This window comes from Lethenteron reissneri, unplaced genomic scaffold (assembly GCF_015708825.2).
Source record: "Lethenteron reissneri isolate LAM-NWPU_2019-01 unplaced genomic scaffold, ASM1570882v1 scaffold_1061, whole genome shotgun sequence".
NCBI lineage: Eukaryota > Metazoa > Chordata > Hyperoartia > Petromyzontiformes > Petromyzontidae > Lethenteron > Lethenteron reissneri.
The window spans coordinates 7,199-34,936 of NW_026890741.1; the positions used below are offsets into that span (position 1 = coordinate 7,199).

General features: G+C 52.5%; 1 pseudogene; it reads right to left on the reverse strand.

The window, feature by feature from the left end:
- Window positions 1–8,797: 8,797 nt before the first annotated feature.
- Window positions 8,798–13,219, reverse strand: LOC133361438 (protein Wnt-7b-like; annotated as a pseudogene).
- Window positions 13,220–27,738: the final 14,519 nt, after the last annotated feature.

Sequence of the window (27,738 nt, forward strand, 5' to 3'; positions counted from 1 at the left end):
CACTCAGGTGTGAGCACACCTGTAGTGTCACGTGACCTGTAATGCCCGGTTACTTGTCACATTCCTTCTTGAGTACTTTTGCACGCGGAGAAAGCCAATGCGTTCAACTGGACACACGCGTGGAGATGGGTCACGTGTAGAGAGTGGTGAGTGAACCCTGTTGCTTGAGCGACTCGTAAAGCCGCTTCCGCAACTTCCCTAATTAAATAATTAAATCCACGAGGCGCTACTCACGGAGGGGGGAGGGGGGGAAATGCCACGAATACGATCTGACATTTTTGTTGCTGCAGGAAATTAAATCGGCTATTTTACGCGTCCAAATGCAAAGACTCGTTTGAGGAAGAGAACGTCGAGTGCCACGTGGCACGAGTCGGCGTTCTCTCGCATGCGATGAAGCCTCTTGCATTCGTTATGGAAATGTCAGGAGTGACCTTTCGCCAGTGTGGCTAAGTAAACACACGACGGCAGGACTGGACTCGATTAACGATTGCTTTCAAGGGCAGATTGAAAATGAGAGCACTTTTATAAAGCAAACGCATTCCCAGCCCCTGAACAAAAGAAACTGGTACGATCCACTCTGCAATATTAACGTGTGCGTCTCTGACTGCTGCAATGTCTATAAACTCAAACATCTGTTTTAGTTCACAAAGCATGGCCCACTGAGCGACGTAGCGCTCTTGCAGAAGCGACCTGGCTTTCACAAATGATAGCCACATTGAAATGGCTGATGACGTGGACACTTAAAGCAGCCAAACACTCTGAACGCGTGATGTTGATTCTAAATGTGGAGGGGAAAACCGGAGGACCCGGAGAAAAATCCACGGGGAGAATATGCAGGAGATGGTGGGTGGTGAAGGGTGATGTTTGCCATGGGTATTGTGCACGATCCACCCTGGGTTTAACCAGGCTGGATTGTGTGAGGAGCTCACAAATCCTTGAAAGATCTGGGCAAAGTCCCTTTGGTGAGCTCCTCCGGCAGGCAAGGCTGCGTTGGCTGGGTCATGTAGCCCGCATGCCCAGCCACCGCATGCCTAAACAGCTTTTGTTCGGCCGGATCGAGGGGCTAAACGGCGCGTGGCACGGGCTAGAGAGCGATGGAGTGATGCGGTACAGGAGGACGTGGAGCTGAGTGGACTTGCCGATGGACCGGTACCAGCGGTGTCAAGATCGGCCTCTGTGGAGGAGGCTCGTGAAGGACGTACTGGGCAGTTGAAGGCAGTCGCCCTCCAAACAACAAACAGAGGTCGGAGGAGCGACGCTCACAACAACGAGCGGAGCGCCGGGTGGCTAAAGCACAGCAAAGTTGGCACAGTATGGGGCACAGGTGGTGCATCAGCCGGTCATCTCAGTCAGTCGATCCGTGGCACCTGCTGGGTCTGCCCCGTGACCTCCTGCCAGCGGGCGTTCGACACTTCACGTGGCCTCAAGGTGCACATGGCCTGGCACAAGCGTCGTGGTGACGTCACCGCCACTTAGTGGCGAATGGCGGTTGTTGTTGTGTGCCTGTGTGTGTGTGGTGTGTGTGTGCCCGTGTGTGTGTGTGCCCGTGTGTGTGTGCCCGTGTGTGTGGGCGCTCCGGGAATGAGGGATAACGGGCGCGGGCTACACTTCATCCCGCGTCCCCTCCGCCTCCCACCACCCCAGAATCCCACCAGCCACCTCGCCACATTCCACAGTTCCGAGTTGCACGTCACCCCACACACACTCACTCATAGGGACACAGAGGCAAAGTTCCCCCGTGTAGCCTTCGACAGGCTGTAGGGGCAAGTTGCTGTTAAGCCTGCAAGCTGCTGACCGATGTTGCCACACCGCACCAGGTTCTCGTTTGAGGCTGGCTCGAAACGCGTGCGTCTCTATAAACTACACACAGAGGTAAATACGCACGCAACCTGCGTTCTGATATGCACATAAATGCGCGTACGTGTACGTATGCGTATTTATAGACGCACACGTACGTGCACATACACAAGTACATCCACGCATACATTTGTGTCCGCGCATACGTACACACGCACATACACAAGTACATCCACGCATACATTTGTGTCCGCGCATACGTACACACGTACGTGCGAACGTACGAGCGCACATGCGTAAACGCAGTACACGGGCATACAAAGTGCCCCGTAAAGGCTTCACGGGCTGTAGGGGCAAGTGCTGTTAGCGAGTAGCACCTGTGAAGGCACGGCACTGTGGCACACGAGGGGGGCGAGTGGCCAACACCACGCCCAGCCACCTGTCTCCTCAGTGGCGATGTTTACACATCGCACCAAGTACTCATTTGAGTCTGAGTCGACCTAGGGGAGGCCCAGGACCATTTCAGATAATCGTCACCGTGAGAGGGAATCGAACCCGGGTCGCCGGATTCGTAGCACAACGCGCTAACCGCTGCACCACCGCTCCCCGTCACGACACACAGACGGGTACACGAACAGCCTCGCACACGGCCGCACGTCGCGCTCCTGAGCGCCACCATCCCAGAGACGCGCACGCGTTCAACATTCCGGCCGCCCTGACGTGGGCGTCCCCTAGGTTCCACTCGGCCTAAAATGTGACTCTAGCACGGTGAGTGCGTGCGTGCATTACGCAAATCGTGCGATTATACACGTGCCACGGACACTGACTCGCATCCCTCCGTGGAGTGCGATGCTCCCGGCCTTAATAGGAGCTCGCAGACACCCACTGCCCCCCCACCCTACCCCCCGCACCCTCCCCCCGCCACTGTCATCCTTGACAATGATGACACCACCCCCTCCCCCTCCCTTCAAACGAAAAAAAATCGACAACACTGCCATGAAGATGAAAACAATATACTAGAAGACGACGTTTCATGCAATGACCCCTGTTAGTGATTCTGATTATCGATGAGAGTGTTTAAAATCACTCTTCGCCTGGATAACCAGGCAGGAGAGATATTTTCCGGAGTCCTGGCCCCAAAACGCCGGCTCGCAATGAAACTCGGGTTGAAATCTTTAATTGTACGAGACAACGCGTCGTCTCGTTTATTAAAAAAGATACCTCCACATTCAGTAAACACGGCACATTTCTTAATTGCTTTAGGAATCAAAGCCTGCCGTTAACATAATCAACAGACAGCGTGTAGACGACACGGTCACGTAAATAGAGACAAAGATCCCCCGTGTAGCCTTAACAGACTGTTGGGGCAAGTGCTGTTAGCGGCACCTATGAAGGGCGAAATGTTACACGAGGGGGTGGGTGGCCAGCACCCCGCCCGACCGCCTTTGTCTCCCTAGTGACGATGTTTGCACATCGCACCAGGTACTAATGTGAGGTTGAGTCTACCTAGGGGATGCCCAGGACAGTTTCAGATAATAGTCACTTGGTATTGGCCGTGAGCAGGAATCGAACTCTGGTCGCCGGGTTCGTAGCGCAGCGTAGCGCTAACAGCTACACTACTGCTCCCCATGAGGTACCACACAGAGAGACACACACACAGCACACAGCACACACACAGCACATACACAACACACACAGCACACACAGCACACACACACAGCACACACAGCACACAGCACACACAGCACACAGCACACACAGCACACACACACAGCACACACACACAGCACACAGCACACACACACACAGCACACACAGCACACACAGCACACAGCACACACAGCACACACACACACAGCACACACACAGCACACACAGCACACACACACACAGCACACACAGCACACAGCCACACAGCACACAGCACACACAGCACACACACACAGCACACACACACACAGCACACACAGCACACACACACAGCACACAGCACACAGCACACACAGCACACACACAGCACACAGCACACAGCACACAGCACACACAGCACACACACACAGCACACACACACACACAGCACACACAGCACACACAGCACACACACACACCACACACAGCACACACACACACAGCACACAGCACACACAGCACACACACAGCACACAGCACACACACAGCACACACACACACACACAGCACACCAGCACACAGCACACACAACACACCACAGCACAGCACACACAGCACACAGCACACACAGCACACACAGCACACAGCACACACAGCAACAGCACACAGCACACACACACCACAGCACACACACACAGCACACACAGCACACACACACCACGCACACACACAGCACACACACAGCACACACACAGCACACAGCACACACACAGCACACAGCACACACACAGCACACAGCACGCACACAGCACACACACACAGCAGTAGCACACACACAGCACACACACAGCACACACACAGTACACATACAGCACACAGCACACACAGCACACAGCACACACACACAGCACATACAGCACACACAGCACACACACACACAGCACATACAGCACCACACAACACAGCATACAGCACACACACAGCACATACAGGCACACACTGTTCTAAAACAATTTTCATTGCCACAATTAACTTTATTTTTCAATGACAATGTAACCAAAGAGAAAGCCACTCAGGCAGACGTGAAACTCTAAAAAACGCAATTCTGCCTTTCATTCAGTCAGATAACATTGAACAACGGTATAGAATACCTTAATTTCCATGAGTTAAATATCTTACCTCATGAACATTTTTAACAGGAGTTATAAGTAATGCAAAGTGGTCTGTTATCATTAAACTTTAAAACAAGTAATTTTGCCCTTGTCTTTTACAGATCTTTCAGAAAGCAATAGTTTGTGTCACATCTACAGCTACATAACATCAACAGTTATACCAAATCTTATTCAAGAGTTAATAAAACAAGTGCCATGAGTCCATCATGTTTTGCAATAACCACAATACAAGCAGTCAAAATGCAAACAAAAAGAACAACTCTGATGATGATAATGATATGCACTGTCCTTGAAGTTGATTGGTCCACATCCGAGACAGTACCAGTTGAAAGGGTAAAAACCTATCACTATATTTTGCCACTGGTAAAGGAGGTCTCATAGTGTAAATGTTTACCCGAGCTCTCAATACTCTGATAGTGCGCTGTCTTTGAGTTGTACGCCTTTGGTGTCTCTGGTCCAACACCAATGGAGACTAGGCTCTAAGAAAGCCGTCTCGGGTGTGGACCAATCAACTTCAAGGACAGTGCATATCATTATCATCATCAGAGTTGTTTCTTGTTTGTTTGCATTTTGACTGCTTGTGTTGTGGTTATTGCAAACATGATGCCTTCTATAAAGGTGTCAGTTGTTATACCAGTTGAAAAGGGTAAAAACCTATCACTATTTTGCCACTGGCAAAGGAGATGTTCATAGTGTAAACGTCAAACCACATTTGGTGAACGAGGCGTGTAACGATGGAACTTCTCCAAAGAGACACGCGACCGAGCCAAGTGTGATTGGGCAACTGCGCCGTGCGGCGCCTTGCGCACGAGCGCGTGAGGTGCACTGCCCCAGCAACGTAGCGGCGCAGAACCCGCCGCCGCTCACCGTCCGTTAGCGTCGTACCATTGCCGGCACGGGGCTTGCAACTACCCGCCCCCCTCTGTTCGCACCCGGGTGCTTCGACCCCTCCGGCGCACCGGCGCAGTTGCACCGCCTGTGCACTCGACGGTAGCTGCGCTGCCGCGAGCGGTGAGCGTAGACCAGGCAGTGCCGTTCGAGTTCACCCTTCACTTCGCTGCCGGCCGCTGGCGGCACGAACCTCGTGTCCTACGCAGAGATGATTGCACGAGTTGGTCAACTTGCGTGAAGGGTAACTGCGTTGCAGGGCAGCAAGTAGGTTGGCCGAGCCTAGCGCGTGCTCAACGGGCGTGTTGTCTCCTGCTGAACGTGTTTGTCGTATTGAAACGGCTGCACGCCGTACGGAGCTGGAAAATCAAAATTTCCCTGTACAAGAATAGGGGGTAAGCCGAATGGGTTGACATGTATGAATTGTGGGCATTTAAATACAAGACTCGTTTTTATTAAAACTGTGTCTGTGTTTGTTCAGGGTGTGCCAGGGGTCTCAGGGTCCTATGGGACCTCCTGGTGTGCCTGGACCTCACGTGAAAAGTTAAAGAAAGTGTGCGGGAAATAGTTGATGTCAAAGGTTTCTGGAAATTGTTGACTCCCCCCTCAAAACATATCTTTACCCCCACGTAGTTATATATGCTACACGCCCTACATACAACAGAGGAAGTAGTATCTATTGATTCTGTAGTTGTCTCGACGGACTGTACAGTAGTATCTACTGAGCAGTAGTAGCTACTGACTGTGTAGTAGGATTTACTGCATTTCGTATTTTCATTAGAGAATGCACTGAATGTGTAAGTTGTGAATAAATGACGCTGCAGCGACGACAGCCTGACTCGTTCTTAGTTTAATGTCGCATTTAGTCGTCTAGACAAAAGTATCAGCTTAGATGCAATATCACCCTAAGAAAGTTACGTACCCGTTATTTTGGTATGATTTATCCAAGAGATAAACTGCCTCATGTGGCACTCCGCTTGTTTCTACTTTATATATACTGTATTAATGTATACTTACATACATTTAATCACGATTATTTCCTGTTCCATCAGCTAAAATTACCATCATATATACAGTGAGGGAAAAAAGTATTTATCCCCTGCTGATTTTGTACGTTTGCCCACTGACAAAGAAATGATCAGTCTATAATTTTAATGGTAGGTTTATTTGAACAGTGAGAGACAGAAAAACAACAACAAAATCCAGAAAAACGCGTCAAAAATGTTATAAATTGATTTGCATTTTAATGAGGGAAATAAGTATTTGACCCCCTCTGCAAAACATGACTTAGTACTTGGTGGCAAAAACCCTTGTTGGCAATCACAGAGGTCAGACGTTTCTTGTAGTTGCCCACCAGGTTTGCACATATCTCAGGAGGGATTTTGTCCCACTCCTCTTTGGAGATCTTCTCCAAGTCATTAAGGTTTCGAGGCTGACGTTTGGCAACTCGAACCTTCAGCTCCCTCCACATATTTCTATGGGATTAAGGTCTGGAGACTGGCTAGGCCACTCCAGGACCTTAATGTGCTTCTTCTTGAGCCACTCCTTTGTTGCATTGGCCGTGTGTTTTGGGTCATTGTCATGCTGGAATACCCATCCACGACCCATTTTCAATGCCCTGGCTGAGAGAAGGAGGTTCTCACCCAAGATTTGACGGTACATGGCCCCGTCCATCGTCCCTTTGATGCGGTGAAGTTGTCCTGTCCCCTTAGCAGATAAACACCCCCAACGCATAATGTTTCCACCTCCATGTATGACGGTGGGGATGGTGTTCTTGGGGTCATACAAGTTAAGGGGGAGGAGGGGGGGAGCTTATCAGAATGTGGTAGCCAATGAATGGAACGTATTGGGAGGGGGTGGTGCTAAAAGAGGTGTACGTAGACGTCGACGTGGACGTGTTTGTGCGCAAGCCCCTGTTGGTGCACATGACAGAAGAGAACGAAAATGCCCATGTTGTTTTCACCAGTGTTGGCTGACAATCAAATACGAAAAAGGAGAGTACTGTTAAACGCTGGGGATGTCAACACTCGGTAAAGTAAAATAGTGCCTGTCAGATAAAATGGTCCAAAAATGTGTAGTTAAATCTTTTTTTGCATGGTTAATAACATCTTTCCAATGATTACTAAGTTTGTACCCATCATCACGGTTGAAATTATGTCTGTGTTTGTATATCTGAATGGCTTCGTGTACAAACCTTTGATGGTATCCAGAGGGTTTGCAGAGCACCTTAGTCTCGGAAAAAGCAATATCATGAGAGCCCATCTGTGAAGGATGTCATCCCTGACTTGCAATACCCTGGAGTCTATAAACTGAGTTGCAGCTGTGGTGATTGTTACATTGGGGAAACGAAACGTCATGTCTCTGATCGTGTCCGCGAGCACAAGCAGATTTGAAACACGGCAAAATTGAGTCTTCCGCCTTTGCCGATCATTGCTACAACGCGGTGGGCTCTCATGATATTGTTTTTTTCGAGACTAAGGTGCTTTGCAAACCCTCTGGCTACCATCAAAGGTTTGTCTACGAGGCCATCCAAATTTACAAACACAGACATAATTTCAACCGTGATGAGGGGTACACACTTAGTAATCATTGGAAATATGTTATTAACCATGCAAAAAATATTTAACCACACATTTTTTGGACCATCTGCCGCCCTTCCATGCGCACCTTTCCCTGTAAAACACGAGATCATCGAGTCCACGCATTTCCACCCGTGTTCGACGAGGGAAATGCTCGCCGGGGGGGGGGGGGGGGGGGGGGGGGGGGACGCTGGGATTCACTGGGAGATGCTGCACTCGGTGCCGGCGACATACAGAACTTGTGGGTCCTCGTGGTCAGCAAATCTGAGGTGGGAGAAGCAGCATGTGGTTGGAGGGGCAGAGGTGGTGGTGGGGGGGAGGGGCAGGGCATGGTGAGCAATGTGGACGAGTCACCGACTCCTCCTCTCTCTCCCATCATGCTGAGATCTCGGTGGCTACTTTGTCCCAGGCTCGGGAGCCGATTGCAGATCTCTTGCAGGGATCCGCCCTGGCGCCCCCCCCCCCCCCACCCCGTCGGCAATCACGCAGGGGTGGCGGTGGGTGGGGTGGTGAGTGGGGTGGGGGTGAGGGAGGGAAGTTGAGGGCAACTGCGAGGTGCGGAACGACAGCCGCGCCATCAGGCGCAGCGACATCCGCTGACACTTTTGTCCGGCCATGATTGTTGTTGCCAGGGGCGAGGCCCGTGGGGGCCATGGCCGACAGTCGACGGGGCGAGCGATCGAGCCGGCGGAGGAGTCGGGGCCCCAGCTTCCCAGCGAGCCGCCGCCGCCGTCACTTGCACGTGTACTCCTCCGCCCCCTCGCTGCACGTGCTGCAGCGCACGTAGCAGCACCAAGCGGAACTCGCACTTGCAATGCCACGAGCGCGTGTGTACTGGCGCGTGTCGTAGCCGCGGCCGCAGCACAGCAGCTCGCAGCCGTCGGCGTGCGGCGACGTGCGTGTTGCACGGGCGGCCCGCGCGTGCCCACGCTGCCCGTCAGCCGGTCCTCCTCGCAGTAGCTAGGCGAGGCTCTCGGTGAACACGAGCTCCGGTGGAGCGGCTTGCGGTGGCCGCGCGAGCGCCTCGCCTGGAGGAAGGCGGGGTAGCGGTGGCGGGGTAGCGGCCGGCGTGCACCGGCTCCACGTGGACCGCCTCGTCGTACTTGCGCTTGAGTGCGGAGCCCACCTCGCGGAACTGGGGGCAGCGTGGCCCAGCACGTCCTGGTGGTGCACGAGCCCAACACTCCGTGGCACTTGCACACCGTCTTCATCTTCTCCTCCAGCACCTGGCGGCGCGTGGTGGGGAGAGAGAGACGAGAGGGCAGGAGAGCATCGGGGAGGTAGGTGGGGACAAGTGGGGGGGGGGGGGGGAAGACAAAAAGACAGAGAGAGACAGAGAGAGACAGAGAGAGACACAGAGAGACACAGAGAGACAGAGACAGACTTTGACTTTAATAATTTTATTACACCAGCGGCAATTGTGCTGGAGTTTTCCAATATATGAGCCTTTATGGCAACACACAAACATGTAATAAAAGACTCCGTCAGCCACTGCTGGTCTCCGCTTGTCTTCTATTTAGGTTCTTCTCCGCACCCCGCTGGTCTCCTCCACGGACCAGCGTCGTCTCCTCTCGCGTGCCACGCACGCTCCTCCGTTAGCTCCTCTACTCCCGCACTCCGCACCCCGCTGGCCGACGGCGTGCTGAGGACCTTCGGCCACGTGGCGATGGCGCGGATCTCTCACCACCCAGCGTGGCTCAGCCTCTCAACTTCCCGACTGCCCCGATCTCTTCCGGGCTCCCACTTATATCCATTCCCCCCACGTGATCCTGACTCCTCCCCTTCCGGATCGTCAGATCCGCCTTCCCATACTGCCCCGCTGGCTCCGCCCCCATTCACCTCGCCTCCCATTGGAGCTGCCGAGGTGACCGGTGGCCCCTCCCACACGCCCCGCAGACCAGGCTCCGCCCCCGCAATACCCCGGCCGTGTGATTGAGACCAGAGCCCAGCAACAACCCATTTACCACTATGAGACACCTCCTTTACCAGTGGCAAAATATAGTGATAGGTTTTTAACCCTTTCAACTGGTACAAAAACTGACATGTTGCAAGAACCACAAGAACCACAACACAAGCAGTCAAAATGCAAACAAAAGAAACAACTCTGAGATGATAATGATATGCACTGTCCTTGAAGTTAATTGGTCCCACTCGAGACAGCTTCCTTAGCTAAAATAAGCATGTGGCCGGAAAAATGACGAGGAGAAGAGGTAGGATAATGGGGGTGGGAAGGGGGGAGGGAGAGAGTGGGGAGGGGGTGATTTTGTTTTCAGCGCCTGCGTTGGATTGGATCTGGAGGAGTGCTTGGTGTGGGGAAATCGCTGACACCTTGCGCCCGGCGGCGTTGTTGTGCAGGTTCATGAGCGTGCACGCGCTCCGCTGGACCTCGCGCGCGTCCACGAAGAGGCGCGAGAACTCGAGGCTGTGGCTGAGGTCGGCCGAGCAGCCGCCCTGTGCATCGTAGAAGCCGCCCTGCTTGGCGCCGTCGCAGCCACACCAGCTCCGGTCGGCCCCGGCCGCACGCCGCGTGATGGCGTACGCCACGGCCGCCGCCATCACGGCGTGCGGCGAAGGCCGCTTCTCGGCTACCTGCTCGTGTCGGGGAGCCCACGCACGGGGGGGGGGGGGGGGGGGCGGTGTGAGCAGCAGGGTGGTGGAGCAGGGACGCGTGGGAGGTGGGGGGGGGGAGACGCGGGGTTCGCGGTGATGGGGGTGGGGAAACAATTGATCGGCTGGATAAGGCAACTGCTGCATCATAAGCTCACGGGCAGCCTGCTGATAAATGGAAGTCCTCTCTGAGGAGATACCAACTGGGTCCAGGTGTGCGACAGGGGTGTCTCCCTATGTCACCGGTGTTATTCATATGTGAATGGAGCCCTTTGCCCAGGCGGTCAGGGGAGCCAGCAAAAATAGCCATGTATATGGACAGATGTCGTCATTTCCTGTGGGGATGTCTCCTCGGTATGGGAGGCCCTAGGACTCGCGGATAGATTATTTTTGGCCTCGGGATCTAACGTAAAATGTGAGGAAGAGTGAGATGCTGATCTTCAGTGACCCAGGCTATTCGAGGGCCGTCGACCGGTATAACGGTGCTGGGAGAGGCGATCAAGATCCTAGGGGTCAGCTTCTGTTGGCAGGACTCGGCGACGAAGCATTGGATGGGAAGGGAGAGGGCGGTGAGGGGCAGGCCGGCCGGCCGGGCGGACAGGGCGCCTTCCAATGGATGGTAGAATGTTGGTCCCGAGGGTGGAAATCCTCCGGCACTTATCTACCGGGCCTACGTGATCTCGCCGGGCGCGCAAATGGCGAAAAGACTGCAGCGAATGTTCTTCAGGTCATCTGGGGAGGGGGGGGGGGGGGGGGGCGCGATGGGCCGAGTGGAACGGGGAAACGATGTGTAATAATATAAAGCGTCGAGAACGGTGGGAGGGGCGCCCGAATATCCGTGCACCCTCGCCACGATCCTGGTCTGCGACACGCTGCACCTGTATTTCTCCAATGGACTCCAGGTGGAAGCCTCGTTACGTACGGCACAGGCAGGCGTGGCTCCTGCGGTGGCCAGGGACGGCTTCGTTGCCGCGCGGGCACCCCCGCGGCTTGGCCTCAGGGGTGGTCGTGCACCGCGGCAAGCGAACACGTCGTGAGGCGTGAGCCGTCCCAGACACGCGCGTCGTGGATTCCCAGGGACGTCCTGGCGGAGACGTCTACAGCAGGCTGGTACAGAGGGTGCCAGGTGCACGTGGTGCCGTGCACCGACTACTTTAGAAAAACGTAACATCGCCAGCCCTGACGAAAAGGCAATGGGATTTATCCTGGCTGGCGGCCTGGGACAGGCCGGAATAAAGACGGTTCATGTGTTCCCGAAGATTGGCCCGCACCCTCAGTGCCCATTTGCTCGGGAGGTGTGGGAGTTATGTCGCCTCTGCTGCCTCATTTTTGTCCAGTAAAGGCCACATTGCCCAATATAATTTGGGGGATGTTCAGACAGAGGGCGGGGGAGGTCTGGGCTCAGGCGTGGGCCGTCGTAAGCGCCGTGAAGGAGGCGGCCCTGTGGGCGGCGCGCGGGAGAGTGATTAAGGGCACCTGCATGTCGGCCGTTGGAAAGGGTGGTGTAGGTGGAGACAGAGATGGTGGGCAGTGACGCTGCAAATGAGAAATGGCGGTGGCCTCCACCCCCGTGTGGCACAGAGTTTGAGGACGGCCTCCGCTGCGAGGGTAGGCGGATTCATGTTTCTTCCCTGGCGACGGTAAACTTGTTCGCTCAAAGGTTGTGTGCAGGATGTGTCTCTCGTGTTTCATACTCGGTGCACCTGCTGTCAGGGAGAGTGGTGCAGGCACTGGTTGTTACAACAGGATCACCGGCTCGGGTTGTGGTCATGATTTCTCCTGTTCTTTTTCCTGTTCTAGGCAGAGGACTGCCCATGATTGAGAAATGAAAAAACTTTTAAATAAATAAGAAACGTGGCGCGTTGCGAGTTCTAGAATTCAGAGAGAGACGCACAGGGTGACCGCACACCGCGGGTCCGCCCCTCTGCCGAACTGACGCCGAGTCGGGGCGCTCACCGCCTGGGAGCTCCTGGCCGAACACCGTCTCCTCCCCCAGCGCCGAGCAATTCCAGCGGCTGAATCGGAACTGGTGCCGGCACTCGCCGATTCCCAGGCGCGCGCCCTCGCCGACCGCGACCATCGCGTCCGGGTGGCTCCGGCACAGCGCCCGCTGCTGTGGCGTCAGTCCCGGAATCTTGCCGCAGATCGTGTCCGCGGACAGCGCCCTGCGGCCATCGGGCAGGCAGACGGACGCACGGACGGGCGCGTGGACGGAGAGCCGCCCGGCGGCACCGTGACCCGCGCGAGCGAACGCAGCAGCAGCAGCAGCGTGCAGACTTCTCCCTCGACGATCTTCACAGCGACGCGTTGCCACTCATTGACCCGACATCGCCACCGCAGCCCCCCCCCCCCCCCGTCACAACGCCGCGCGACGAGCCCGGCTTCTCGACGAGCCCGGCTTCTCTCTCTTACCCCACTCGCGAGTCGAAGAAGGCCGCCGTGAGAGCAGCAGCAATGCGGAGGAGGGGGCGGTGCGGCGGTGCCCAGCGGTGGACGCGCGCCACATGGCGCCGTCTGCCGCGTGGCCGAGGTGCTGGCGCGCGCCATCTCGCGGAGTGTCACAGTGCCGCTGTGACGAGTCGAGCCAGACCACCTCGTCACACGCAGCAGCAGCTACACACACAGTGACACTCAGCTACACACAGTGACACTCAGCTACACACACACCTACACACAGTGACACTCAGCTACACACACAGCACACAGTGACACTCAGCTACACACACACACCTACACACAGTGACACTCGGCTACACACAGTGACACTCAGCTATACACAGTGACACTCAGCTACACACACACAGCTACACACAGTGACACTCAGCTACACACAGTGACACTCAGCTACACACAGTGACACTCAGCTACACACACACACCTACACACAGTGACACTCAGCTACACACACACAGCTACACACAGTGACACTCAGCTACACACACACACCTACACACAGTGACACTCGGCTACACACAGTGACACTCAGCTATACACAGTGACACTCAGCTACACACACACAGCTACACACAGTGACACTCAGCTACACACAGTGACACTCAGCCACACACACAGCTACACACAGTGACACTCGGCTACACACAGTGACACTCAGCTATACACAGTGACACTCAGCTACACACAGTGACACTCACCTACACACACACAGCTACACACAGTGACACTCAGCTACACACAGTGACACTCAGCTACACACACACAGCTACACACAGTGACACTCAGCTACACACAGTGACACTCAGCTACACACAGTGACACTCAGCTACACACAGTGACACTCAGCTACACACAGTGACACTCAGCTACACACAGTGACACTCAGCTACACACAGTGACACTCAGCTACACACAGTGACACTCAGCTACACACACACAGTGATATTCAGCTACACACACACAGCTACACACACACAGTGACACTCACCTACACACACAGTGACACTCAGCTACACACAGTGACACTCAGCTACACACACAGTGACACTCAGCTACACACACAGTGACACTCAGCTACACACACAGTGACACTCAGCTACACACACAGACACTCACCACACACAGTGACACACACCTACACACACAGACACTCCCACACACACAGTGACACACACCTACACACACACACTCACCACACACACAGTGACACACACCTACACACACAGACACTCACCACACACACAGTGACACACACCACACACGCACACTCACCACACACACAGTGACACACACCTACACACACAGAGACACTCACCACATACACAGTGACACACACCTACACACAGACACACCTACACCACACACAGTGACACACACCTACACACCCACACTCACCACACACACACAGTGACACACACCTACACACACACAGACACTCACCTACACACACAGTGACACACACTACACACACACAGACACTCACCTACACACACAGTGACACACACCTACACACACACAGACACTCACCACACACACACAGTGCACCACCTACACACACACAGACACTCACCTACACACACAGTGACACACACTACACACACACAGACATGACCTACACACAGACACTCACCTACACACACAGTGACACACCCCACACACACAGACACTCACCACACACACAGTGGCACACACCTACACACACAGACACTCACCTACACACACAGACACTCACCTACACACACAGTGACACACACCTACACACACACAGACACTCACCACACACACAGTGACACACACCTACCACAGTGACACACACCTACACACACACACACTCACCTACACACACAGTGACACACACTACACACAGACACTCACCTACACACAGACACTCACCTACACACACAGTGACACACACCTACACACCACAGACACCACCTACACACACACAGACACTCACCTACACACACAGTGACACACACCTACACACAGACAGACACACACCTACCACACACAGACACTCACCACCACACAGTGACACACACCTACACACAGTGAACACACCTACACACCACAGACACTCACTACACACACAGTGACACACACCTACACACAGACACTCACCTACACACAGACACTCACCTACACACACACAGACACTCACCACACACACAGTGACACTCACCTACACACACACAGACACTCACCACACACACAGACACTCACCTACAACACACAGACACTCACCTACACACAGACACTCACCTACACACACACAGACACTCACCTACACACAGACACTCACCACACACACAGTGACACACCTACACACACACAGACACTCACCACACACACAGTGACACACACCTACACAACACAGTGACACACACCTACACACACAGACACTCACCACAACACAGTGACACACCTACACACAGTGACACACACCTACCACACACAGACACTCACCTACACACACACAGTGAACCACACCTACACACACACAGACACAACCACACACAGACACACACCTACACACAGACACTCACCTACACACACACTCACCTCACACACAGTGACACACACCCACACACACAGACACTCACCACACACACAGTGACACTCACCTACACACACACAGACACTCACCTACACACACACAGACACTCACCACACAACAGTGACACACACCTACACACACAGACACTACACACACACAGACACTCACCACACACACAGTGAACACACCTACACACACACAGACACTCACCACACACACAGTGACACACACCTACACACACACGACACTCACCACACACACAGTGACACTCACCTACACACACACAGACACTCACCACACACACAGTGACACACACCTACACACAGTGACACACCTACACACACACAGACACTCACCACACACAGTGACACACACCTACACACACAGACACTCCCACACACACAGTGACACACACCTACACACACACACACAGTGACACACACCTACACACACACAGACACTCACCACACACACAGTGACACACACCTACACACGCATACATCACCACACACACAGTGACACACACCTACACACACAGAGACACTCACCACATACACAGTGACACACACCTACACACAGACACTCACTACACACACAGTGACACACCCTACACACACAGACACTCACCACACACACAGTGACACACACCTACACACACACAGACACTCACCTACACACAGTGACACACACCTACACACACACAGACACTCACCTACACACACAGTGACACACCTACACACACAGACACTCACCACACACACAGTGGCACACACCTACACACACACAGACACTCACCTACACACACAGTGACACACCTACACACACACAGACACTGACCTACACACACAGACACTCACCTACACACACAGTGACACACACCTACACACACACAGACACTCACCACACACACAGTGCACACACCTACACACACACAGACACTACCTACACACACACAGACACTCACCTACACACACAGTGACACACACCTACACACACACAGACACTCACCACACACACAGTGACACACCACTACACACAGTGACACACACCTACACACACAGACACTCACCTACCACACAGTGACACACACTACACACAGACACTCACCTACACACACAGACACTCACCTACACACACAGTGACACACACCTAACACACACAGACACTCACCTACACACACACAGACACTCACCTACACACACGTGACACACACTACCACACACAGACCACACACCTACACACACACAGACACTCACCACACACACAGTGACACACACCTACACACAGTGACACACACCTACACACACACAGACACTCACCTACACACACAGTGACACACACCTACACACAGACACTCACCTACACACACAGACACTCACCTACACACACACAGACACTCACCACACACACAGTGACACTCACCTACACAACACAGACACTCACCACACACACAGACACTTACACAACAGACACTCACCTACACACACAGACACTCACCTACACACACACAGACACTCACCTACACACACACACAGACCTCACCACACACACAGTGACACACACCTACACACACAGACACTCACCACACACACAGTGACACACACCTACACACACACAGTGACACACACCTACACACCAGACACTCACCACACACACAGTGACACACCTACACACAGTGACACACACCTACACACACACAGACACTCACCTACACACACACAGTGACACACACCTACACACACACAGACACACACCTACACACACAGACACTCACCTACACACACAGACACTCACCTACACACACAGGACACACACCTACACACACAGACACTCACCACACACACAGTGACACTCACCTACACACACACAGACACTCACCTACACACACACAGACACTCACCACACACACAGTGACACACACCTACACACACAGACACTCACCTACACACACACAGACACTCACCACACACACAGTGACACACACCTACACACACACAGACACTCACCACACACACAGTGACACACACCTACACACACACAGACACTCACCACACACACAGTGACACTCACCTACACACACAGACACTCACCACACACAGTGACACACACCTACACACAGTGACACACACCTACACACACACAGACACTCACCTACAACACAGTGACACACACCTACACACAGACACTCACCTACACACACAGACACTCACCTACACACACAGTGACACACACCTACACACACACAGACACTCACCTACACACACACAGACACTCACCTACACACACAGTGACACACACCTACACACACACAGACACACACTACACACACACAGACACTCACCACACACACAGTGACACACACCTACACACAGTGACACACACCTACACACACAGACACTCACCTACACACACAGTGACACACACCTACACACAGACACTCACCTACACACACAGACACTCACCTACACACACACAGACACTCACACACACACAGTGACACTCACCTACACACACACAGACACTCACCACACACACAGACACTCACCTACACACACACAGACACTCACCTACACACACAGCACACTACCACACACACAGACACTCACCTACACACACAGACACTCACCACACACAGTGACACACACCTACACACACAGACACTCACCACCACACACAGTGACACACACCTACACACACACAGTGACACACACCTACACACACAGACACTCACCACACACACAGTGACACACAACTACACACAGTGACACACACCTACACACACACAGAACTCACCTACACACCCACAGTGACACACACCTACACACACACAGACACACACCTACACACACAGACACACCTACACACACAGACACTCACCTACACACACAGACACTCACCTACACACACAGTGCACACACCACACCACACAGACACTCACCACACACACAGTGACACTCACCTACACACACACAGACACTCACCTACACACACACAGACACTCACCTACACACACAGACACTCACCACACACACAGTGACACACACCTACACACACAGAGACTCACCTACACACACACAGACACTCACACACACAGTGACACAACCTACACACACAGACACTCACCACACACACAGTGACACACACCTACACACACACAGACACTCACCACCACAGTGACACTCACCTACACACACAGTGACACACACCTACACACACAGACACTCACCCACACACAGTGACACACACCTACACACAGTGACACACACCTACACACACACAGACACTCACCTACACCACACAGTGACACACCTACACACACACAGACACACACCTACACACCAGACACACCTACACACACAGACACTCACCTACACACACAGACACTCACCTACACACACAGACACTCACCTACACACACAGACACTCACCTACACCACACAGACACACCTACACACACACAGACAACACCTACACACACAGACACACACCTACACACACAGACACACACCTACACACACACAGACACTCACCACACACACAGTGACACACACCTACACACACACAGACACTCACCACACACACAGTGACACTCACCTACACACAGTGACCACACACCTACACACACACAGACACTCACCACACACACAGTGACACTCACCTACACACACACAGACACTCACCACACACAGTGACACTCACCTACACACACAGTGACACTCACCTACACACACACAGACACTCACCACACACACAGTGACACTCACCTACACACACAGTGACACACCTACACACACAGACACTCACCTACACACACACAGACACTCACCTACACACACACAGACACTCACCTACACACACAGTGACACACACTACACACACACAGACACTCACCTACACACACACAGACACTCACCTACACACACAGTGACACAACACTACACACACAGACACACTACACACACACAGACACTCACCTACACACACACAGACACCACCTACACACACAGTGACCAACACCTACACACACAGACACTCACCTACACACACACAGTGACACACACCTACACACACAGACACTCACCTACACACACACAGACACTCACCTACACACACAGACACTCACCTACACACACACAGTGACACACCTACACCACAGACACTCACCTAACACACACAGTGACACACACCTACACACACAGACACTCACCTACACACACAGACACTCACCTACACACACACAGACACTCACCTACACACACAGTGACACACACCTACACACACAGACACTACCTACACACACACATTGACACACACCTACACACACAGACACTCACCTACACACACAGACACTCACCAAACACCACACAGACACTCACCTACACACACACAGTGACACACACCTCACACACCAGACACTCACCTACACACAACAGTGACACACACCTACACACCACAGACACTCACCTACACACACAGACACTCACCACACACAGTGACACTACCTACACACACAGTGACACTCACCTACACACACACAGACACTCACCACACACACAGTGACACTCACCTACACACACAGGACACACCTACACACACAGACACTCACCTACACACACACAGACACTCACCTACACACACACACAGACACTCACCTACACACACAGTGACACACACCTACACACACAGACACTCACCTACACACACACAGACACTCACCTACACACACAGGACACACCTACACACACAGACACACACCTACACACACCAGACACTCACCTACACACACACAGACACTCACCTACACACACAGTGACACCACCCTAAACACACAGACACTCACCTACACACACACAGTGACACACCTACACACACAGACACTCACCTACACACACACAGACACTCACCTACACACACGACACTCACCTACACACACACAGTGACACACACCTACACACACAGACACTCACCTACACCACACAGTGACACACCTACACTCACCACACACACACAGACACTCACCTACACACACACAGTGACACACACCTACACACAAGACACACTACACACACACATGACACACACCTACACACACAGACACTCACCTACACACACAGACACTCACCACACACACACAGACACTCACCTACCACACACAGTGACACACACTACACACACAGACACTCACCTACACACACAGTGACAACACCTACACACACACAGACACTCACCTACACACACAGACAACACACCTACACACACAGTGACACACACTACACACAGTGACACACCTACACACACACAGACACTCACCTACAACACACAGAACTCACACACACACAGTGACACACACAGACACTCACCTACACACACAGACACTCACCTACACACACAGACACTCACCTACACACACACAGACACTCACCTACACACACACAGACACTCACCTACACACACACAGACACTCACTACACACACACAGACACTCACCTACACACCAGACACTCACCTACACACACACAGACACTCACCTACACACACAGACACTCACCTACACACACAGACACTCACCTACACACACAGTGACACACACCTACACACACACAGACACTCACCACACACACAGTGACACACACTACACACACAGACACTCACCTACACACACAGACACTCACCTACACACACACAGACACTCACCTACACACACAGACACTCACCTAACACACAGTGAACACACCTACACACACAGACACTCACCTACACACACACAGACACTCACCACACACACAGACCTCACCTACACACACAGACACTCACCTACACACACACAGACACTCACCTACACACACACAGACACTCACTACCCACACACAGACACTCACCTAACACACAGTGACACACACCTACACACACAGACACTCACCTACACACTGACACTCACCACACACACACAGACACATCACACACACACAGTGACACACCACCTACACCACACAGACACTCACCTACACACACACAGACACTCACCTACACACACACAGTGACCACACACCTACACACACACAGACACTCACCTACACACACAGTGACACTCAACCTACACACACAAGACACTCACCTACACACACAGTGACACACACCTACACACACACAGACACTCACCTACAACACACAGACACTCACCTACACACCAGTGACAACAACAACCGCCATTCGCCACTAAGTGGCGTGACGTCACCACGATGCTTGTGCCAGGCCAAGTGCACCTTGAGGCCACGTGAAGTGTCGAAAGCCCGCTGGCAGGAGGTCACGGGGCAGACCCAGGTGCCACTGGTCGACTGACCGAGATGAGACCGAGATGACGGCTGATGCACCACCTGTGCCCCTACTGTGCCAACTTGCTGTGCTTTAGCCACCCGGCGCTCCGCTCGTTGTTGTGAGCGCGCCTCCTCCGCCCTCCGTTGTTGTTGGAGGGCGACTGCCTCCAACTGCCCAGTAGCGTCCTTCACGAGCCCTCCACTGAGGCCGATCTTGACACCGCTGGTACAGTCATCGGCAAGTCCACTCAGCTCCACGTCCTCCTGTACCACATCACTCCATCTCTTCTCCAGCCCGTGCCGCGCCCGTCTAGCCCCTCGATCCGGCCGAACAAAAGCTGTTTAGGCATGCGGTGGCTGGGCATGCGGGCTACATGACCCAGCCAACGCAGCCTTGCCTGCCGGAGGAGCTCACTGATGGGACCTTGCCCAGATCTTTCAAGGATTTGTGAGCTCCTCACACAATCCAGCCTGGTTAAACCCAGGATGGATCGTAGGCAGGCCAGCCTAAATGTTTCCAACCGGCGAAGATGCTCCACCAGGGGGGTCCACGTCTCGCAAGCGTAGAGAAGGAGGGAATGACCGTGGCCGAGAAGACCTGAAGCTTCGTGCGGAGCGACAGACCAGGTAGCTTCCACACAGCGTTACACAACCGATGAAAAGATATTGCCGCTCGACTGATTCGGAGTGAGACCTCTGCTGATAGACTGGAGCCGGTCATAAGCACACTGCCCAGGTATGGGAAACTCTCCACTCTCTCCACAACTGCCCCATCACCAATTGGGAGTTGTGGGGTGGAGTGTCCGATGGTACAAAATACCCAGGCAGGTGCGGTAAGGCCCCACCTCTTAGTGGCACGCTCCAGTCTCAGCAGCAGCGCCTCCAACTCCTCTTCTGAATGAGCAGCTATTACCAAATCATCGGCATACATAACGTGGTTGACCAATAGGGAGCCATCCCTTGATCGCACCCGGGCGTCGATCAGCCTCCATTATATCTGTACCAAACGGAAATTCCCCCGGTACAGCTATTGAAGGCTTCACGAACTACGCGGTCAAAATAGATGTTAAATAATGTGGGAGCCAGAGGACATCCCTGTCGCACCCCAAGGTGTACAGGGAAAGGCTCCGACTCCCGGCCGCGTAGTTTTACCCGGGCCCGCTCACCATCATGAAGGTCCTTAATGATCGTGAGCAGAGGGTCAGGGACTCCGAAAGCACGAAGAATAACCCAGAGTCCAGTCCTACTGATGGTATCATAGGCCTTGACCAGGTCAATAAAGCAGAGATGTAGGTCTTTTTGGAATTCCCTACACCTCTGCTGTAGCAGACGGACAGAAAATATGGCATCTGTGCAGGACCGCCCTTTCCTGAAACCGCATTGGGGCTCCGCAAGCCCCTCCTCAGCGTGCCTAGCAAGGCGATGTTGAATAATCCTTGCCAGGACCTTACCCGGCACACTGAGGAGTGAGATGCCCCTGTAGTTGTTACAGTCTGTAACAACTACAGGGGCATCTCACACCTACACACAGACACTCACCTACACACAGACACTCACCTACACACACAGTGACACACACCTACACACACAGTGACACACACCTACACACACACAGACACTCACCTACACATACAGACACTCACCTACACACACACAGACACTCACCTACACACACAGACACTCACCACACACACAGTGACACACACCTACACACACACAGACACTCACCTACACACACAGACACTAACCACACACACAGTGACACACACCTACACACACACAGACACTCACCTACACACACACGGCTGCGGCCGTGGTGAAATCCTCTATGAAAAGTAGTTAAGGGGCCGTCCATAAATGACGTCACGCCAGGTGCGTGACGTCATTTAATGACGGCCCCTAATCGATGCACACAAACACATTTAGAATAATTGATTCTCGATGGGCTTTAATTGATGAAGCAAGCAGGTGTAATCAATTCCGTTGTGTGTTCTAATTGCCCAAATCGCGCTGTGAGATGCAAGTGCACGTGGCACCTTGACCAAGTCATTCAGGAAATGTGAGCCACATCTCACGCCCCTCCGCCCCCAGAGCCACGACACCATTCGCCACCCTCGCCGGTGGGATACACGTCGAAACCTCATCGTCGTGTTGTCGATGACAGTCACTTCACACACACATCGTGTTGTCGATGACAGTCACTTCACACACACATCGTGTTGTCGATGACAGTCACTTTACACACACATCGTATAGTCGATGACAGTCACTTCACACACACATCGTGTTGTCGATGACAGTCACTTCACACACCATCGTATAGTCGATGACAGTCACTTCACACACATGTTGTCGATGACAGTCACTTCACACACATCGTCGTGCGGATCCACCTCGTCACGGGAGAGAACAGGACTCGCCAAATAAAAACGAAGCAATTGGCAACATTGTCACTGGTAGGAACCTCCTAGTTACACCAGCCCACAGGGGATTATTGTGTCCGTCCGTCCGTCGTGCAGGGAGGGGCTGGGTGGGGAGGGAGGGGCTGGGTGGGGAGGGGAGGGTGGGGAGGGGCTGGGGTGGGTGGGGAGGGTGGGGCTGGGTGGGGGGTGGGAGGGGTGGGGCTGGGTGGGGAGGGGCTGGGTGGGGAGGGTGGGGCTGGGTGGGGAGGGGCTGGTCACCCCGTGGTGCCCTTATAAAACTCAACGTTTCACCTACTCACGCCGGCTTGTGCCCGCCCTCACAGTCGGCATATTTGCGGAATACACCAGCCGCCGTTGACCCTGCAGGCCATTGAGCGAGCAACCCGACGTTCCTACCAGCTCCCTCCGCAGCAGCAGGAATGTTGTTCAGTGGCAACTTAGAGGTATGAAGCCAGGCTCAGATGTCCTTGAATGATGGGATGAACAGATCTGACGTCAGCTGCTGCACGTGTGTGTGCTGTGCTAACTTCCTGCTTCGACTCTTATAAAGAGTTCCAGAGGAAAACTAAAATAAACTATTGTTTTGTTACAACCTCCGTGTTCATCAGAGTTAATATACTTTACACTGTCACACACTGCCCGGTTTTTCCCTCCACATTCAGCGTCTTTGACAGACAGACATTGACACACGGAGTCTTGGTTCTTTCGGTAAAGTCACGTAGATAGGAAATAAAAATAACAGATCATGAAATTAAATTAAAAAAACACCACTTGTGTTGCGATCGAAACGTCGTGGGTTTATTCTTTATTGCATTTTTTTTATTTATTTAACATTATTATCTGTTATTCTTTTAATCTCCGTGACTTTACCGAAATAACCAAGAATATGAATTGCTGCAGTCACGAAAGTTTTAAGTCAAAACACCGAGACACACGTTGACAAAACCCACCTTGTTGTTGTTGTGGGCAGGTAGCTTCTGTAAACAAGAGCGGTACAGCAGCTCAAGCGGGCTTGGGCTGGTAAAAAAGCGAAAAAAAAACTGCGTTAATATCTACAATAAACCAAAGTGACAAAGTAGCGAGCCGCGTGAAGACAAATTAAACTTAAGGGAGGGAATTAAAGCAAACGCGACCAGGCGAGGGCAGGAGGCAAGGCCCCGCGTGTCTAGGCCCGCGTTGTAAAGTTCCAACTTGGACATCGATTCACAAGCTGCTGCTGCTGCTCTATTGGCATCCCTACGAGAGAGAGAGCGAGGCTCTACCTTGGTAAAACAACAACAACAACCACAACAACAACCAACAACAACAACAACCACGATGAGAATTTCTCACCTCGTATTTCACTGCACGCGCGGAGCGACAGCTTCTTGTCACCTCGTGACGTCACGCGGTAGTAGGTGACATGACGTCACTTCCTGGGTACGTATGAATAAATTATGTTAATGAGACCGTCGCAATATACTGGTGACGTCTTTAACGAACTCTTTATGTTAATGAGCCGCCAGTCACTGGTCGTGGCTTTGCCCAAATAAGGATTGGCAACTGGAACGATGTCTGCAGTGACCGAGGCGGAGGTGACGTCACGTTCAAGAGCGCGGGGGACGGGGGTGACATCCTTGGCGACATGACGTCACTAGCGAGGTACACCTCCCCTGGTGTTTCACGCGGATGACGTAATGCTGAGTGGTGACGTCACAGAGCGGGGTTGGAGTTTAAGTTGATTTAGATCCATTTTCATTGCTCCATCTCTTGAACAGAGACCCCTTGGGTGTGTGAGCTCAGCAACTACAACGTGGACATTATTGTGTGTGCGCAGTGTGTGTGTGTACACTGTGTGTGTACACTGTGTGTGTGTACACTCTGTGTACGTACAGTGTGTGTTACATGTACGCACACAATCAGACAAGTATTCATTCTAAATTATTGACAGGCATATGCACAAAATTGAATTAGTGCAGTGAAATATACTGCATCAGATAACATCTTATTCTCTGGTTTTTTCAGTAAACTCATGTAGAACGAAATTTAATAGAAAACGACGTTTCGATTGGAACACAGCAACCATCGTCAGGTACAAGTGAATGAGAAAACAAACATAGTGAACTTAGAAATATAATGCAACACAACACAGAGTCAGCCAACACAAGTCAACACCCTACCTGGTGGATTACGTTCTTCCAAAATTGAATAATTTAGTTTAGATAACATCTTATTAACAAGGAGCTATTTCAAGAATGCACCCTCTACTGAACAGTGGATGTGAAACACACAATTGTGCAATTCAAAACGAGTAGGCCTTTGCATGTTGGCGTCTGGGTCAAAAATGTAGCAAATTCTAAACATTACCTACAAACTCCACAACTGAGATGACAGATCAACCATCGCCCCCCACTGACAGATCTTGTCCACACGCAGGCCGGTGCAGGGCCACCACCTTGTGCCACACAGGGGCAGCTGCCACTTGGGGATGTTTCGAGTGTTTGAGACAAGATACGATGCAAAACTCAGAGTTGCTGAGCGGATTAAGTAAGCACCATGTGAAAGCAATTATAACATCGTGAATGCTTGGGAGCTTATTGGCTCTCACTGCTGGTTAGAGATCTACCCAACACACAGGTCCACAAAGACTGGCCACCCTTACCCTGCAGGTTGAACCTAGGAACTGAGTGTTCAACTTCACATTCTTGTCATTAAAGGCCTGTGACAAAGGTGCATCTATTGGAGCGGCATCGTCATGGCTTACACATTTCCCGGGTCTCCATTTGACTTTGTATTGTCTCAGAGGAAGTCCACACAGCTCCACTTCCACAAACTGCTGCTGGGAGTTGCCTCGCTCTGCCTCACAGTCAGAATTCTCCTCCTGCTTCACGTTGCCATCGATGTGAAGGTCCCATTTTGGAGTTGAACCTTCATCTTCACATTTTACCTTCACTTCTTCACTCTTCACCATCACTTTTCACATTTTACCTTCACTTCTTCACTCTTCACCATCACTTCTTCATATTCCACCTTCACCTCTTCATATTTCACCTCGTTACCTTTAAAAGTGTCCAAGCTGGGATTTTCTTCTGGTTCTTGTTTGATGAGGGATGGGCTCATTGCAGCACTTTGACTTTCACAAGCTTTCAGACTCCACTCCTGGTGGATCTTGTGATGCTTGTGTGTTCTCTGATGTACATGAAGATTTGATGACTGTGCAAACGCCTTCCCGCACGGAGTGCACCTGAAGGGTTTCTCTCCCGTGTGTGTTCTCTGGTGTTTTACAAGAGCAGATGACTGTGCAAACGCCTTCCCACAGACACTGCACTTGAAGGGTTT